At 47.8% G+C, this 17,035-nt stretch overlaps 1 protein-coding gene across 5 annotated transcripts in view; it reads right to left on the reverse strand.

Moving 5' to 3' along the window:
* Nucleotides 1-16,801, reverse strand: part of BCOR (BCL6 corepressor) — a 60,392-nt gene extending 43,591 nt beyond the window's left edge. For all 5 annotated transcript variants that reach the window (XM_036744324.1, XM_036744322.1, XM_036744325.1 and 2 more), the window contains exon 1: nt 16,680-16,801. The gene's annotated coding sequence lies outside the window, so the exon portion shown is untranslated. The remainder of the gene's footprint in view (nt 1-16,679) is intronic.
* Between the last annotated feature and the right edge of the window lie 234 nt (nt 16,802-17,035).

The following is a 17,035-nucleotide window of genomic DNA, read 5'->3' on the forward strand; positions in this document are numbered from 1 at the left end:
ACCGCACAAGCGTGCACTCCCCCACGCGTGCCCGCCCCCCTTTGCTCGTGCCGCAGTCGTGAAGCTTCACGGGGGGAGGAACACACACGATGCCACAGAAAGCTGGGCTACGATTGAAGTTGAAAAGGTGCAGTGACTTCCGCAAGTGGATGGTGGAAGAAAACAGAAAGCAGGTTTGAGGCTGACCCACGCCCTGATACGGGGCGGGGTTGGGTGTCGAGGAGGGCAGCGCACCGCAGACCTCTTTCCCATTCTTCGGGATTTACTCCCTCCCCCTCCTCCTCCTCCCCACTACCACGGAAACCTCTCTACACAAACAAGGAGGCCGGGCCAGAGGCGCGAAGGGGTGGGAGAGGAGGCTCCACCACAGGAGGACGTGGGCGGGCATCGATCCTAGGATCGTACGTTTGCCCAAGTGTGGCAGATACGGCCTGACCCCGGGTCGTCCCCTCCCCTCCCCCCGCAGATAGGAAAGCCCGTTACTAGACGTCAGGAGCTCCCCAGCCCACTTCGTTCACAGAGTCCGGAACGATGATCCGCTACCCCCGCGCCCCCGAGAAGAAAGCAGCTCCCTCGCTATTCAGCAAATGGCCGGCGTGCAGCCCGGCAGACATCAAACTTGGTTCGCTGCCTCTAACAGCTCACCTACGGGGAGAAAGGTCGTGTCATTTTAATGGCTGCCGTTTCACTGAGCCCGGTTTTTTCATCAAAGTTTGTTGGGATATATACTTTAGAGTTTGGACAAGACCACTTGCATAATGCGACGGGGAAATCGGGAAGTTGGTGCTCGGCAACCTAAGCCCTCCTCCCGTCACGGGGCCTTTGTTTGCGGGTAGCTAAACCGGGTACTGGAAAACCCGTCTTAATTAAGTCCGGGCAGGGGCTTCTTTTGCACAGAGCAAGGACCCCCTGCGTTTCAACCCTCCGGGCGGATTCAACTAGTGACCCTTATACAGCAGGGGAATGGAGATGGGGGGAGAAGAGAGATTGCAACACCAATCATCGGCAAGGTTTGTTTTCAAAGGAAAATGCCAAGTGGAAAGCCAGGCCTCCCGATTTCACTTCTTACAGCCAAACTCAACGACAACCTTACTACTGCTGCTGCTACATCCCGATGCGACGCCTGCGTGCCAGAATAAAAATGCCTCACGGTGACGGTTTCATTTCTATTTACCGTGTAGGTCACGGTGGCACTTACAAAGTATTCACATTACTTTGTAAAAACAAAAGTTTTCCACAGCTCCTGCATCTTCCTGTGAGAACACTGGGCCATATATACCAAGTTCAGCAGAGGGGTCCGAGTAGATTCGGAAGGGGTTGTTTTGAAAAGGGAATCCAGTCTTTTTGTCTCTCCTATTTAAAACAAGAATAGTAAGAATCCCAGTCTGGAACTCTTGAGCACCAAAACAAATCCATGGAACAACGGAGACACGGATAGGGCCGATGAATTCTAGTAGCTGTTTAGACTTGAATTATTCGTGTTTGATTCCTGGGACTAAGACCCTACACCGCCAAGGTTAAAATACCCCGAACAGCTACGAGCAGATGTGAGTGAGCTGGCAGACGGGCAAATGAGGTCTGCCTCTAGGTCCGATAACAAGTGACTAATACATTGCATATCGTTGAAAGAAAATTATTTTTCTTAATTTGCATTTGCTTAAAAAAAAGCATGAACGTCCCTCCTCGCAGGCACTAGCATAATCCTGGAAATACTGCTGGGTTGCTTTAAGAGATTTGAAAGGAGAAAAAAAAATTGCGTGTTTTGGAGAGTGAGACTTGTTTATCTGTTTGCCAAGGTGAAACTGGTTTCACAAGCAACATTCCTACAGAGAATGGCACCCGTCTTATATAAAGAGGTTATATTGGGCTAATTTACAGAATTGACACTCATCACTTAAAATGCAAGTTTTAGTCTAATACTTAGAGCCTTGCATATGATAGGTATTTGATGTTAACGGGACTGACTAATTCTGAAAGTCTTCATTTTTAAAACTCTAGGAGCTGAGGAAAGACTCAAGAAGCTGATTTAAAAACATCCTGTTGAAGGCCCAATGACTGAAATCTTAGAGATGGGCAGGATTTTTCTTAATGGAGAGCTCAGAACCTAGAAGATGTTGAACTGCCTAACTCATCTCAGTTCTTTGATACCTGAAATTCATATCTTGTTTGGGAGAAAAGCAACAAAATAGGCATCCCTGGCTACAGCAGAACACTTTCTGGCTTGAGTATCGATATATCTGAACCAACTGCTTTTTCATTTTGACTATTCAACAGTGCTTGGGCTTTGTAGCAGTACTTCTGTGGAAGGTTTGTGACAGTGTGCAGTGTAGTTTTAATGTCACAGAGTGGGTGTTATCCTGTGCAGATTTCAGGATTACACCTTCATTTGAAGACTTTTTTACAAGGGGCTCATGGAGGGGAGGACCCAAGAATTATCAAGAGGGAAAGGGGGGAGACAGAGAAGGGGAAATATTAAGAAAAAGCTATAAACTAAAACCTATGTATCCTCTGTATCCAGAAAGATACACATTTGTATTCACAACTGAGTAAACAATTACTGTCAGGAGTGAAGTTCATAACAGTGCCTAGCTGCCTCCTAGTCCACATCCATACTCACACAACTGCAGGACACTCCTGTTTAGGTATTCACTTGGAGAGAACCTTCCTTAACCTCTACATTCAACTTCCAGAGAACCCATGAGATAAATACAAACACTTTCTTTCCAATAAACTTGCTTGCCTGCAAAAGTTGTTTTAATATTCAAAACTTCATATCATGAAGTGAAAAGCTGTCTCCTCTTTCGTCCCTCCACAGACCAGCAAGCAGCAGTTGAAATCTGGGCCAAGCTAAAGCCTAAGCTCTATTTCCCAATCACACTTGGAAGAATGAATAAGGGTGGGACTTGTAACTCTAAAGTGATATTCAACTCAACTCTCATTCAAAAGACACCTTTCTTTACCTCGGACAAAATGAGTCCCAAATCTGTTAATATATCCATGGGAGCTTCAGAATCTCTCTGTTCAGGGCTCTGACAGACTGGAACCAAGTCCGCTTGTTGCCGCTGTGACCACTGCAGCAGTGGTTGCTTCCCTGCTCCCATAGTGAGAGCTTTGTGTAAGTGCAGAAGAGGAGCAGGGCTGCTAGAGCTCCAACAGCTGTCACATTATTTGCACTAGCTGTAAACAGCCTTCACATTCCCCCCTTACCACATAGTTAAATCCAGACCAACAATCCACAGTTAGAGATCAAACCAACAACAGCAGCATTGTGTCTGCCTTCAGTGCCTTAACACCAACTACTGCAGCTGGCTGGTCCCTCTGGACAAGGGAAGGGACCCCCCTCCCACCTCCCCCACGCCCCATTCTCTACCCAAGGATAAAGACAACCATGTTTACTACAGCTGATTATTCAGGCAACATAGCCATCTCATGTCTCTCTATCTGTAGTATATCACCTCTCTACCTTTTTTCTCCAGGAAAGGGTCCAATCAGACTATCCAACTAAAGGACAGATAAGGGGGGTGGGGGGAGAGGGATTTTGACAAGGAGGTAAAGTTTATTCAACTTAATAAATTTGAGAGTGCACCAAAGTAGGGCAGAAAAAGAATTTTTAAAAGTTCAAGCTTTTCCCTTTTTGTTAAAAAGCCCTTAAGAAGGTAGAGCTTGGAATGAATCCTTTAAGATAGCTTAATGCCTCACCTCTCAGAAATTGCTCATCTCACTGGACACTCAAGTGGTTGCCCCACTGATCAAAATGTCGCCTTTATGATTTTTTGTTAAGTTGAACATTTCCATAATCGGCATTATTAGTGCAAATTACATGCCTAATCGGTCTTTAAATAGATTTTAATTAAATAATCATACAAGGCTCATTTTATGACTTAAGAAAGGCATTAGTTTTCGTTATAAACTTTTCCAGCAAGATAAAAAAGAATAATATTGGGCAAATACTTCCACTCAGAGAATAACCAATACCTTATTGGGAAGAGTATCTTGGAACTCACCCTGCTTCACCTGATAGCTAAGTAAACAAAAACTATACTGCAATATTGCATTTGTTTACACACAGCTTCCTATATCTTTCTTTCTTTATTGGGCATTTTAGAAACTAGTTTGTCCTATCTATGTGTAGCTAGTAGAAACAAGACCTATGATGCCATGGTGACATGTTGTCATTGTCCTTCTGATCTCAGGATGGTTTTTAAACTGGAAACTGAGAATGCCACTACCCTCTCCTGTATTTTGTCATGATGCAAAACAGGCAGGCCGTGCTTGTTAAATACCATGTAAAATGCTGTTAATAAAATAATAAATAAGAAGGACAGAGGCTGCTGGTTCCACTGATGTTTTGACTGGAAATGCCTTGGCTCTTGTAATGTGTTTATGGGAGGGCAGACTACTCTAGGATTTACATAGTTTGGACATTTCTGTACTTCATTTATTCTTTCCTAAATGACGTATGCTCAGAGTTATTTCAAGTTTGCATTGGTACAGAACTGTTAAATGCCTAGGACTTTTATCTAATTAAATTTAGCTTTAAAGTAGACCAAGAGAGGAACATGAATTTTGACTTCCTAACTCCAATTCTGCACTTGAGGGCTGAAAAAAATTAAATGACCCTGATGGTTACGCACCCTTTCTCTTGCCTTGCTTCCCCCCAAAAATCAACCCACAGGTCCAAGAGCACCTAGTGAGTAAAGGTTAAGACTTCTTCAGAAAAGCGAAACTAATAAAGGCCTGAATTGGTTCCCCCACATACAGTGGAAACTATCTGGCTGGGGGCATACTCCTATTTATTGCCTTTAAGAGAGTAACTCTGAGGAAGGGGAAAAACTTCTGGCCTGGTCTAAAACAAACAAACAAATCTAGTGTTCACAAAACAATGTTATCAAAGTCAGCAAAGAAATTCTTTCCAGAGACAGAGAGCCAAGCTATCGGTGCCCACCCAAGTTCTTTGCACACAGAGGCTTTTAGGGAAAAGAAGAGGAAAAGAGTGAAGGGAAAGGGAGAGGTCTCCTGTTTCAGAGCCGCCGTCCCCTGAGAGTCAAGAACCAAGTGTAGCTTGAGTGAAATGCTGACTGCTCCCCTGGGAACTACTTGGGAAATTTGATCATACTGACTTAATTCTACAGCTTCGTTCCACGGGAGCCAGGTCTTTCTTCTAATGTTAGTATTTCTTCCTTCATACATATGGATAGATAGATCAAGAAGAGATCCCTGGAAGAGTTTACTGAAAACCCAAGCTGAGACCTCACACATTAGGACTTCATCACCATCAAACAACAATTATTATCTTCAACTTCTGCTTCCCATCATCTCAACTCTTCTGATGATTTTCTCTAATCTCTTTCCTCTCCCAATTAGTGAAGATAACTTTCCAAAGACTACCTCAATATTTTTGGAGCCATTTCTGAACCATAAAACAGTGACAGGAAAGGCAAGTGTATTTCATAACGAAGGCAAAAAGGAACCCAGGCAGACACACCAGGTACTTGCCCCCAGTAGAATCAGGGATTTGAGCTGTATCTGGAGCTGTGGGTTACCTGTCTGACCTAGGTTAGGGCTACATACACACTGAATAAGCATAGTACTTTTTTCCTATTTAGCTACTGGAGCAAGGCAGGGGCAAGACAGAAACCTGACTGATTCAATTACTCAACTAAGAGGTATTGGGGCCCCTGCTATGTGCAAAACATGCTAGACTTTGGGGAATTAAAAAAGAGAGTCTCCCTTTCCCATCACTGGAGACTGGGGGTGGAGGGTGTGCTGAGGTCAGAGTCACTTTTTGGGAGTAACTTTCCCATTCCACTACTTCTGTACCAACAGCAGAAATCCCAAATCTTATTTATGCTTTTCCGGGAGGTCAGGGTTCTTGAGGCATTATACCCCGAATTAATATCTGCCAGCATACTGTCAGGTTAAGGGAGGGTGGGGGAAGCTATTAGGAGCACATCTCACTTTATAGGCGTGACTATCACACTTCACAGAAAAAGGATAGCTGGATTATTTTCTCCCAAGAAAGCAACAACCCAACACCACTCCACCCCCCCCCCAAGCTGTATTCCCCACAAAGTTTCCTAAGGGAAATATGACCTTGCTTCTTAGCCAGTGAAGTCCTTGAATAGGCAGGAAGTGGAGGAGAGTGAGTGTGAGTGGAGTAGTAGATGGAGCTTCAGGAAGGTATCAATTAAAAAAAAAAAGGTTCTCCCACAGTCACTTTACTTTTCTGAGGTACCAAGCAATAAATGCAGAGTATCTAGAACCAGAGAAGCAAGACCAAAGGACCTTCCCAGAGTCTGTTAGGAATAGAAGATAGACATTCTGCCCTGCCAACCAACAGTGCCACAAACGCTTGAAAGGCTCATTTCCCCCATACACAAACGGTGACAAAGTCTGAAGGCTCTTACTGGAGCACACAAGTTGAAATTTGTCCATTCAGGCCTTCTGATATGTGTACTTATGAAACTCTACCCTACCCAGCTCTCCTCTGCCCTCACCTTTTCTAGGGAGCATCTAGAAACCCAATCTACTTATCAGAGAAAACCTAGGACCTCTACCCAGAACCGGGGATGCTTTTACCAGACGGCTTTTTCCAGGCTGTCTCTAGACTTTCAAGCGCAGACCGAAACAACTACAGAGTCTGACAATCAAATGCGTAAGATCTCACACACACGATTAACACACTACGGCCACTGCTAATGCTTAAACTGAAGGAAAGAAAAAAGCCATCCTGGCTGGTGTGCCTCGGCCGCCGCTGCAACGCAATTGGTTTCCTGAGGCTGTAAGTGCAAAGAGCGGCCCGGGAAGAACAAAAGAGGTGGCGGACCTCACCCAAGGCAAGATCCCTCTCCCCCGAGGTGTGATCTGATGGATCTAGGCGGCACCTCTCCCCCAAATCTCGAAGCTGGGCTTAAAGCTATCCAATGAGGAAGCCGAGTGACACGGGCCATCCTTCCCAGAGAGGAAGGAAGGGGAAGGGAGGGGCAGAGGGGAAGTCCACTTTTCCCGGGCCGGGGAGGGGGTGGCCCATCGTCTGTCCAGTAGGTCTGACTACTGGGAACTTGGCCAGGAAGGAGTTTTCTTCTTTGAAGCAAAACAAACCCCCCCCCCCCACTCCCAAATAAGTTTAGAACTCAGGCTCTTCTTAAAAAGAGACGGAGTGGGAGGGAGGGAGAGGCGAGCAGGCGGAAGGATACGTTTATTGGGCTGGAGAATTTCAAGCAATGCCTCCTTCCACCGCTCCGATCCCTGTCCACCTCTCCCGGAAAGGTGAGACCCGTCATCGTGTTTGGTCAAGGCCGCGCCAGGCCCCTCAGTCAGGCCAAGTTTCTGGCCAACGCCGTGACCTCACCGCAGGACCGAGGAAACCGCGCTTGGGCCGGAGGGGCGGACAAACGTGGTTCCCCGAAGAAGCCCGCCCCGCCCCCACCGCCCGGCTCGAAAGGCGTGAGAAAACGGGCGGCACCTCCGGCTCCTACTTGTTAGACCTCGAAAAAGACGCTTCCTGAAAACGATAAAACGGGCCCGCCGTGGCTGCACTGAGGCAATGCAACTGTGCCCGGGGTATTATTGTGCCACAGAGCGGAACTCGCCCACCTCCTCCGCCCCCTTCCCCAACGGTCCGGTGCCTGCACTCAGCACCGGCAGCGAGCGAGTTTCCAGCCCCAGCTCCGGGGGACTCCCCCATTCTCTCCTTTAATTGTCTTATCAGACTAATAAAGACGGAGAAGGGGGAGGGGAGGCAGGACGGGAAGATTTTAACGTTTAACTCTTCAGGTCCTAGCTTTTATGGTCGGCTGAGGAGCGATTCCTTTTATTAAATTCCTTTTATGTAAAAAAAAAATGGGGAGAGGGGTGAAAACTGTGGAAACCTGGAATGAAATCGTACCTCTAAAGATACCATAATTACAAGCCCTCCTTGCCTTTAACGGAAAAATGTTACCTTTGGCTTCGTCGAAACTGCCTATTTTCATGCATTCTCCTCTCCCTCAAATGTAGAAAAATATTCTTTTAAGGGGTCAAGAAAAAAAAGATTTCTACACTTGTTTAGCGTATCGATCCCCTAAAACTCTCCACAACTTTATCTGCCCCACCCATTGCAGTGCACCCTCACTTCATTCCTTTCTCCCCAGCTTCCCCTCCCCCCCATCCTCCAGTTTTCACCTAGACAATAAATTTAGTTTAATTTAGCTTCCGGTCTTTAATTTTAGCAGGTCTCCTTTTTGCATGCAAATCAATACGGCAATTACCATCTAAAAGCTCGCCCAGCCCCGGGTCAATGTAAATTGATCATTGTCCGCCTTCTACAAAATAACACCGGGAGTCTGGGGTGCATAATGAGATTATACTGGAAACTGTCTTTCAGATCACAAATTATATTTCATGCTGTCAGGATCTTCTCCAAGCCGACTTCCTTGCATGTCTAATCACACGGCACCAAACCCATTAAGGCGCAAGGGAAATCTCGAATGGGGAAGAACAGTACTGAAAAATAAAAGTAAGGTTTCTACTTGAGTCCATGCGCCCAGGAAGCATCTATTGGAAAATTATTACACAACATGATTTCCAAAATGACAAAAGTAGTCTGAAGTGAGCACCCTCTCTCCCTTTTTTCCTTTAAGGGGAAAAACACCCTTCCTATTTCAGATTCTGCACTCCTCCAGCCGTCTACACTCGCTGTGCCTAGTGGTGTCTCCCCTTCCCCCCCCCCCATTATCTATCCGCCACCAACACAAAATAAGAGTAAAATGGTTTCACTAGGAAAGGTTTCTTGGGGAGTTGGTGGCCTCGGATCTTCCCACACAGTGACTAAGACAGTGTACTCATCAGATTCTGGCTGAGGCTGAAGCCCTCCAGAGAAGCCCTTGGTGAAACATTCATTAACTCTGGCCTGGTAAAGAGTGCCAGAGCTACTTGGCCAAAGGTTCAGCTCCTAGACCTTCATGAAGGCAGGTCTAAGAGAAGGTCGGCCAGCCGCAGGCTCTGTAGAAGGATCTCCAGTCTAAATGCTATGACACCTCCATCCAGGGCCTGAGGATTGCTTACCCAGCAAGAAAAGCTCTCAGTCTCCCCAATCCTCTCAGTTCTAGATGCAAAAGATATTTGTTCCCTTCTCTGAACATCAACACCCTCTCCCTTTCAGGCTACATGTCTCTCATACTTAGGTGAGAGTAGTTTTTAAATGGGAAATGCTCATGTTATTTAAGAGGATGTATTGCAGGTAAGAAAAAGAAAAACTCGTAAAGGAAGGGAGTGAGTCCACCTTCTGAGGTGTGGAGCCCAGATTTGCCATAAAGTATCATACTGCCCCCATGCCTCCTTCTCCCCTTCCTCTGAGAGAGACAGAGAGAGAGAGGGACAGAGACGGAGAGAGAGGAGGAGGAGGAAACATCTAGGATTCAATGTTAGAATGGAAAGGGTGACTGAAACCATAAAATCTGGTTCAAACTCTAGTTCTAGTACCTGTGACCTTGGGCGAGTAGGGGCTACAATTTTCTTATCTGTAAAATGGGGGTAGGAGGGTTGGACCTGAGGTCTTCTAAGGCCTCTTCTAGCTTTCAATCAAGCATCCTATCATGATCCTTTTCAAAACCCTATGGAGCGCTCAAGCCTGAAGGCAGCTGTACTATGAAGTCTATAAAGGGGAGGTAAGACCTAGGAAACACAGTCTCTAAACAAACAGCCAGCAGCCCAAGTCCTAGAAGAGCTCAGCACAACAGACTTGAAACACAAGTAAACTCCCCCTAACACCAATGGCTCACAGTCTGTTTTGTCCATCCTATCTCCCACCACAATATAGGCAACGGCATTGGACCCCAGGGCCCAACAAAATATTATGGGATTTCTCATATGGTCACTGAGATGCTTCCTTCACCCCGCCCCCACAAGTGCCAACCCCCATATGTACAAATACCCTTAAGCACTATTTTCCACTAATTTGAAAAGAGGCTCAAAAAATTGATCTGAGTCTATAGAAGACATTGAAAACAGGACAACTTCTCACTGTGCCCTCCAAGCACACCATGGGTCAAAGTTTGCGCAGGAGCAAAATAATAGCATAAACCTACCTCAGCAATGCTCAGAGAATGGCCCTGGGTGAAGCAAGCACCTAGGGGAGCTCCCCGAGACAGGGCTGTATTTTAGTCGGCTAGCTGCTTTCACGCAAAGTCTCCAAAGCCTCATTTCATCCGGGATACCATCAGGAAGAGAATGTTCACTCTGGTAGGACAAAGATGAGTAAAGGGGCAGATGGCTGACTTATTCTCCACTGAGGTTTGGGCACCTGGGTGGCCCAGTGGGTTGAGCCCTGGGTCTGGAGGGAAAAAGACCTGACTTCAAATGCAACCTCAGCACATAGCATGCATTTAATAAATGCTTATTAACTATTAAAAAGTATTTAATTGTAATAGTTACAACTATTGTAATACTGGCTCTATGACCTTGGTCAAGTCATTTACCTATTTGCTTCAGTTTCATTGACTGTAAAATAGGGGTGACTCTCATCCATCTCATAAAAGTGCCTAATACAGTCACTGCCTAGCACATGGTAGGGACTATGTAAATGGTAGCTATTGCTGTTATTAGGGCAGCTAGGTGGCCAGGGCCTGCAGTAAAGAGAATCTGAGTTCTCTGAGACACTTAATAGCTGTGGGATCATGGGCAAGTCCCTTAACCCAGCTGGCCTCAGTTTCTTCCTCTGTAAAACAAGCTGGAGAAGGAAATGGCAAACCACTCTTTAAGTGTATTTGCCAAGCAAACCCCAAATGGGTTCATGAGGAGTCAGACAAGGCTGAACAACAAGCAAATTATTATTATTCAGTTATTAAGTAGGCAACCAATTTGTGTTTCTGGTATGAAGATCTCTAATAACAAGAACCGCCCTGACCCATCACCATATTAAAGGAATACCTAGGGAATTCTCCACATCACATCCCACCAGTTTGTTTTCCTAGACACCATGATATCCAGACACTCATCATTCTGTGCAAGATGGTATCGACTCTAAAACATACCTCCTCGGGTCATTTCTCACCCCAAATACAGGACTCCCTCATGGCCCTAAGCTGTGTAACATTCCTAACCACCCCACTTTTCCAGCTTCTCTTTAAGTGTTTAAGTGTTCCTGCATTAAACTGGAAGCTCTTTGGGGGCAGGGATCATATTATGCCTTTAGGAAGCTCTTAATACATGTTTACTGATGATTAAATATCTTTACTTGTAATCAATAGCACTACCTTGGCTTTCATTGCCCTAACTATTCCTGGCCCCTCCAGACTCCTCGTGAGGACTGTATTCCCAATGAAGTATTGAGGTCTCCCAAGCTCAGACTCAAAGAACACTACACATAATCCATGCTTCAGACAAATTCAACATAAGCCAGATTCCTGTGTGGGCCTCCTGTCTATGGAGGTTCTCACCTCAGGATCTCCACTCTTCTTTTTCCTTCCTCCTTCAACCTTAATCTTCCCAATAGGCTGTACTTGGTTGCCCTCCCATTGGATTAGTTTCTGGCCTCGTATTCTCAGTAAATGTGATTCAAAAGCACACACACCCCTCCTCTGTCCTGCAGAACAAAATCAGAGCTAGTATCCTCTTTAAATCTTTATTAGAGGCTCTGAAATGGGAGGGAAGTTGATTCTATCTGAAAACCTCCAGACAAATTCTCTTTTCACACCCTTAAGACATCTGAAGGATGTATCAAGTATTGACCACTGATTTTCCTCCCTCACCCTTTGGCTAAGCCATTTCCACTTCTCCCTTTAAGTATGTGTGTGGGGTGTCATTTAGAAATCCCTCACTTTTATTATTAACATTAGTAACAACAGCTGGCAATTAGAGCTTTATAGTTTGCAAAGCACTTTATCCGCACTATTTTGAGCTTCACAATAACCCTGAAAGTAGGTGTTATCTCCATTTTGTAGAACAAGAAACTGTGGCTGAATGAGGTTAAATGACTCTCCCAGGGTCACACAGCTCCCAAGCATGAGGCAAAATGTGAACTCAGATCTTCTGGACTCCAGGTCCAACATTCTACCCACTCTGCCACCGAACTGCCTTTTATCCAACAAATGCACCCGTATGTGTTTCCCATGCAGAAGCATATGTATCTATATGTCCAAGTAACTAAGAATCTCTGATAACACCAGATCTTATTTCTGTCTCTCTGAGCAGGAGTGACTTTGCACTGTGTGAATGTGTCCTGTCTGTGTGTTCAAAAAGTACTTATACAAGTCCGTAAGCACTTTCTGTTTCCGAGTGATTCTTTTCATACACTTTTAATGGGTCTTTGTTCCTACTGGTCTCTTCCCTTAAGAATCTGTAACAGTTTCTGTCTGAACATGCATGTGTGTGTCTCTGACTTTGTATGTCTCTCAGTTTGTTTCTGTAAATGTCCGTGTGTATGCCTACCTGTCTTTGCTCACATGAGTATCTTAAGGGGTGCACATGCTCAACTGCTTGCAACTCTTCCTCTTGTGTCTAAATTTTGCCATCTGATTGTGTAAGCCTGTGTCTGAGCGGTCCATGACGGAGGTAGTAGGAAAACTTGGTAGCAGTATAATTAAGAGCTTTCACCTGAAGACATGACCTCTTAGGACACCAAAATAACCAAGGAATCCTCAGTCATCCCCACATCCATCCCACTCTAACAAAGGAAGCTCGTTAGCAAATGATTCCTCCCTTTCTGAATCAATCTCCCATTGGTCCTACACACACACACACCCCACACACACTAGGCTTTTCTCTGAACTTGTTGTGATTATCTCTGCATACACATACCTAGCTCTTCATGTAGTAATTGTGGGTCTGCATTTTCCCATGTTTCCTGTCCACACGTCTCCAAAGAGCATACTCCTACTTACTAGAGAATCACGCCATTGAATCCTAAGGACCCACTCCCACTAGCCTTTCCAGTTGCCCCATGGCTGAATTCTTCCACATGTGTTGTCTCCCTCAATGACTATGTGAGCTCTTTGAGAACAAGGACTGTCTGGCTTTCTGTCTGTCGTCCCCAGCACAGTGTTTGGCACACAGTAAGAGTTTAATAAATGCTTTTCCCTTCAGTTTCATTTCATCCATCTCTGCATCTGACCTATAGAGATCTGATTCTATGACCGCAGGATCGCATCATTCTGTATGTCACCCTATGCCTATACGTGTGTATTAGTTAACTTTTTCTCTGTAAATGTGAAGGTCGATGGACCCATGTACTCATGCCTCAACTCTTGAAATGTGTGTATATGCATACGTATACATAAAAACGTCCTCATTTAAGAGTAGGAAGGAATAAGCTAGATAACTTCGTTTCTGATAAAGAACTTCTGGAAATGAGCATCAGGCGCCAGACTCTTTGGGTTGTCCTCCCGAAAAACCCCAAACAAAAAAGAATGCTACATCCAATCAGCAGAGGACCCAGGAACACGGATACATACAATACATACCGTCCTATCTTCTGTTCCCCTACCTAATCCACACCATTAAAGGGTTAACAGAAGACCCGACTGGCCTTGTGTCTCCTCCCTCATCACCCCCACTCTCCCTTTCTGGGCTCCAATTTACCAGCTCGAAGAGCCTGCACGGCAGTATAAACTGACGTTGCCCAGCCAGAACACCTGAGAACCCAGGAATCTTCAGCTCGGCTTGCTCGATTCACCTTAGTTGTGCCTGGGGTTGAAAATGGGAGTAAGGCTGACCGATGCCTTGTAAACAAGCTTTAGCAATCCCAGGGAAGAATATTCCAATCGAACTGCCGCCCTCCTCCTCCAGTGTTCTGGTCAGCTTGGGCTTTTCCCCCGGAGCTCTAACTCTGGGCAGTCCTATTTTTATCTGTTTAATCCCGAACTGGGCGGGGAGAAAAACCTCGTCCGGCTCTCAGAGAAAAGAGATGGGGGGGGGGGGGGGACGGACAGCGAGGCAGAGACAGGCAGAGACAGAGGTAGTGAGAGGAGAGAGTGTGTTAAAGAGCCAGAGCCAGAGGACAGACAGCGACAGCAAAAGCAGGAAGAAAAATGGATGTCTTGGCTAGCTCTGCTTCCCACACTGAAGGCAATACCCAGGAAAGTTAAATGCCTCTTAATCACACCTCCTTCCTGCCCCTCCCTTCCCCCCTCAGTCAGTTCCCATGTCTACCTACAAACGCCCCCCCCCCTTCTCTAAGGTGGATGCAGCGTGGGAGGCAGAGGCCCAATCCTGCAAAAGGCTGAAGAATAGTTAATGAGTTGTGCAACTCATTGATCCAGAGAATACTTCCTAATTAACTCTCAGTCACCTATTGGTGAAGGCGTCTCCAAGTACTGCACTGGGGATAAACCCAAACCCCCGGCCTTCAAAAGAATAAACCTAATAATCCACACCCCACCCCACCCCCATAGCAATTAGGGTGCTCTGCACACTGCTGGCCACCTTCGAATTAAAAACCAGGCGCAATATTAATAATCCCAATTTTCCCCTCAACGCTCCCAGAAGAACAGTAATTTCAAAGTGCAGACTGAATAATGGCTTGAGGGTGGGGGTGGGGGGGTTAGAGTAGAGAGAGGAGAAGCACATTACAGAACTGCCCACATTCCCGGCCAACAATTAAAATGCCCCACGCACTCGCCATCTTATTAGCAAAGCCGAATCCAACACCAAGAAACCATTGATTTCAGCCGCTAGTGTCTGTTTCCAATGCCACAGGAAGTGTTAAATGGCCAGAAATATCCAAGTTGCTGTCTGTGCCTACCACCCACCACCTTCTGGGGTGGGAGACTTCCTCCTTATCTTTGTTAACCGACCCATTTTAGGTGTTCTCCGAATAGAACCTAGCTAAGGCCTATCTCCGAGACCAAAGACCTCTTCTCCTACCTAACACAACTCTCCCAAAAGAAAGGTTAAAAACCAACGCCGTCTAGACTCCATGAGCCTTTTCCAGCAGTCTGTGTGCATACCAATTCGGGGCTATGACGTTTCTTTGCTGTTGTTTATTTTTAAATACACATAGCTCCCCTCCTCCTCCTCTATACGCACACACTCGAAGCGGCAAGTCAGCTCACTTTCTGGAAAAGACTCATTAGTAGAAAATTAAAGCTTCACCACCTCGGCCCACCATTGGTCAGGTACAGCCCGAGCAGCAGCAGCGTCCTAGACCTCGGAGCAGCGTTAGACTAGACCCGGGGAATCGCGGCGGGAGGGAGGAACGCGGGAGGAGGGACTATTTTTTTTTAAATCCCGAATGCCCCGCAAACGTCGCCTCGGACTCGCTTTAGCCACAGTAAATACGCGTTTCTTCCGCAGCACATCGCCACCGAGGTTGGTAAGGCATTCACCCAGCCTTCCAGGGCAGGAGCGGTCCTTCGACCGGGCCTGCGTCCCCTTCGGCTCGAACCCCGCCCCCCCCCCCGACCCCATCTCCTCCATTGCCGCCCCATTCGCAAGTTCCACTCGCCCCTGGCGTCCCCCCACACCTTTCCACACGCTGGACAGGAGCTTCCTCGGGCGGAATAAAGTTTTCGCCGGCACTGGACAAGGACCCACACCAAAACACAACCGCACACCAGGAAAAGAAACCGAACGGGCAAAGGTTTCCACACATCCAAGGTCTCTCCCCTACAGTCCGCACCTCCTAACGCCTCTCCCCCCAAACACTCAACTCCACTCCCCCACACCCCTCGGTGGCCAGAACTTTCAATTCGGTCCGCAACGCCCCCGTGGGGGGTGGGGGCACTTACTGGTGATGAACTAAACAACATAAAATAACGTTTAAAGAAAGTGCCAGACTAGGAGAGGAAGAGCTTGCCCCCCACCTCCTGCCCCCCGGCGCTTCCCCCCATTTTCCAATCCGCGTGATTCGCCCTCTCGGCCTCGGGAGGAAGGGCGGAGAGCTCCCCTCCGCACCAGCGAACCCCGCTCTCGGGGGCCCCCCACACAACACACGCCCATCTTTTCACGGAAAAGAACGATCGTCATCCGAGAACCAGGCGGCGTGGGGTTTTTTTGTTGTTGTTTTTAAAACAGTTTTTTCCAGACCCAAAAAGCCGACGGCGATCTTCCTCCTCCTCCTCCACCGCCATCTCCCCCTCTCCCTGCTTCGGGGTAACCTGGAGCGATCGGCAGTTTCCCATTTTACCGCGGCCGCCCCCCCCCACCTCCCCCCAAACTCACAGTCGCTGCTGCCAGCTCGCACATACACGAACTGCCTCCAAACTTCCATCCCGATCCTCGGCCGTCTCCCCCCCCTCACACCCCACCCCCGCCGCCCCCCTCCTCCTTCCACCCCCGGCACACCAGGAGGCAGCAAACCCCCCAGGCGGCGGCGGCGGCGGGGGCTGGAGCGCCTCCCCCCTCCCAACCCATCTTCTCCCCCTCCCCCCCACCTTCCTTTCCCTCCCTACTGCCCACGCCGTGCTGCTTTAGGTTTGTTGCATATTTTATAACTTATAGCAACTGAATAAAAAAGAGCGAACGAGGGAGAAGCCAAGTATGAGAGGGGAGGGGGCACAACCAGAACCCGGAAAGCCGCCCCAGGGCACGCGGGAGGGGTCCGGGGGGAAGATCGCTAGGGGAGGAGGGAGGAGGGGGGAAACCCTCGAGTCCCGGCCGGGGAGCCGGAGGGCGGGGGACAGCTCCAGATGGTGCGCCTTCCCTCCTCCCGCCCGCCCGCCCTTCCCTCGGTCTCCCGGGGGAAAGGTGTTCCGGGCACTGACCTTAAATCTCCAGCTGGGAAAAGCTGCGTCGAGTGGCTTGCGAGGGAGAGCCTCCGCTCCGGCGCTTTGAAGTTGTTGTTGTCGGGGCTTTTTTTTCCTTCCCCCCCCCCCAAAGTCCTCGAGAGGAGAGGATGTGGGGTGGGGTAGGGAGGGGGGAGGGCTAGGAAAAAGGGGGGGTGTTAATGAACTGAGGAACCAGTCCGAGGAAGCGGGGCGAGAATCAAAGTTTGCCGTCTCTCTCCCGGTCGCCGCTCGCTCTGCCGCGCGCTCTCCTCCTCCTCCTCCTCCCGGTGTCTGCCTGCCAGCCAGCCGGCTGCCCTCGGGGTCGGGCCGGCCGCGGGGGTGGGCTCTCGGCT

Source organism: Trichosurus vulpecula, chromosome 2 (genome assembly GCF_011100635.1).
Source record: "Trichosurus vulpecula isolate mTriVul1 chromosome 2, mTriVul1.pri, whole genome shotgun sequence".
Classification (NCBI taxonomy): Eukaryota; Metazoa; Chordata; class Mammalia; order Diprotodontia; family Phalangeridae; genus Trichosurus; species Trichosurus vulpecula.